The sequence below is a fragment of the Bos mutus genome, chromosome 20 (genome assembly GCF_027580195.1).
Source record: "Bos mutus isolate GX-2022 chromosome 20, NWIPB_WYAK_1.1, whole genome shotgun sequence".
NCBI classification, from domain to species: Eukaryota; Metazoa; Chordata; class Mammalia; order Artiodactyla; family Bovidae; genus Bos; species Bos mutus.
Window position 1 is genome coordinate 59,042,794 of NC_091636.1, and position 1,837 is coordinate 59,044,630.

Sequence of the window (1,837 nt, forward strand, 5' to 3'; positions counted from 1 at the left end):
ATCCTGTTAATTGTCTGTATTAATTTATTTTCCCACCAACACTGCAGGAGGGTTTTCTTTTCTCCACATCCTCTCCAGCATCTATAGTTTGTAGATTTTTTTTTTTATATAGCTTTGGGTAGTATAGTCATTTTCACTATATTGACTCTTTGAAACCAAGAGCTTGTGTCACTCTCCGTTTGTTGGTGTCGTCTTTTCTTTCATTTAGTATCTTGTAGTTTGAAAGCACGCAACACTTCATGAATTTGTGTGTCATTCTTGTGCAGGGGCCATGCTGATCTTCTTGGTATTCTTCCAGTTTTAACATGTGTGCTGTCAAAGTGAGTGAGCAATAGAGAGTTCTAGTTCTCCTCCCTTGATAGGTAACTTTTTGATTTTAGGTTTTGGCTTATCTTTCCAGAGTTTGATTTTAAAAATGTAAGCAAGTACATGAGCACGCATGCATCTGCCCATTTCCTTCTGTTTACACTGAGAGTGGCGTACGACGCACTGCTCTGCACTGTGCCTCTCTCCCCTGTGTCCGTGAGGTCGCACACGGCAGGATATAGAGGCCTCCCCATGCCTCTTCACTCCACTGCATGGCTGCAAGTCCCGCATTGAGGAACATTTGGATTGAGCTTTAACACTCCTGGCTCCTTATTCTTTCCTTGGAACGTTTTTTGCTCTGAGTTGCAGTACACTCCTCTCTCACGGCTTTCCTGCTGCTTTCTGACTGTTCTGTTTCTATCATTTGTTCCCTTCCCTCAGCTCACACACTGAATCTCACTGTCCCCATGCCCAGCGTCACCTCTAGTCTCACTTTTTACCTTCTTCTTGGGGGAACTAATTTACATCACTATGATTTTTACGCTGACGACTCTTAGATCCATATCGTTAAGCCCCTATTTCTTTTATGAAACACAGATTTACATTTCCCAATTTTCATTGGAACATTTCCTTCTACATGAATATTTTTTTAGAGACCTCAAATTCAATATACCCCCAAGTGAAGCTCATCAATTTCCCCTCCAAGCTACTCATCTTCACTGATTTCTTATCTCAGATAATAGCTTTACCATTTACCACATTGTTCAAATGAGAAATTTTAGTATCTCCTTCAGATCATCTTATTCTCCACTTCTACTCAGCCACTGGGCTCTGTCAGTTCTGTCTCATCTTCATTCCTGTGGCCACTGCCTTGGTTCAGGACCTTCAGTCAGGTGCCCTAGTTTGGGACTTAAAATCTGGGGGAAGTGGTACAAGGTCAAGGGTGTGTGTGGTGGTACCTGAGGCAGCAGTGAGAGTCAGGGGACCTCTGGAGACTGTCACATAGTGTGACATATTTTGCTGATAGTTGACCTCCAGCATCTCTTGGTTCCCATCTAATTTCTGAGCCTGATCATCTAGGCTTCCTGTCTATCCTCTGTGTGTTTTAAATGATTCTGATAGATTCCTTTTCTGTCATTTATTCAGAGTTGATTCTGGTTGTTTGCAACGAGGGGTTCTGGTTGATCCAAGGAGTAATTGGAACAGTTGAAACATAAGAGAAGAAGAAGGCTGTGGTGTCATCAAAATGGCAGAACACGTGGGCTCCCTGCTCTGGGGCCTGACCACTGAGGTGATAGATGCACCGCCAGAGCCACTGTGATGGATGTGGCATTCCTCTGGGAGGCTGACCAAGCAGCTGCTGAGACAGTTTTTCATTTGTTTCTTTGTTCTTAAACTCCCATTACCTCTGACAAAGTCTGTGTCCTTGACCAAACTTTTGTCAGGCTCCTCTGAGCCCTCTCTGTGACTCCTCTGCCTCATTCCTGGTCCAGGGTTTGGCCTGGAAAGCCCAGTTTTAGCAAGAATCCTG

General features: G+C 43.9%; 1 non-coding gene across 1 annotated transcript; it reads right to left on the reverse strand.

Moving 5' to 3' along the window:
• Positions 1-221: 221 nt before the first annotated feature.
• On the reverse strand, positions 222-332 carry LOC138984275 (U6 spliceosomal RNA). The gene has a single exon (XR_011461536.1). It is a non-coding gene; the product is annotated as a U6 spliceosomal RNA (small nuclear RNA).
• Between the last annotated feature and the right edge of the window lie 1,505 nt (positions 333-1,837).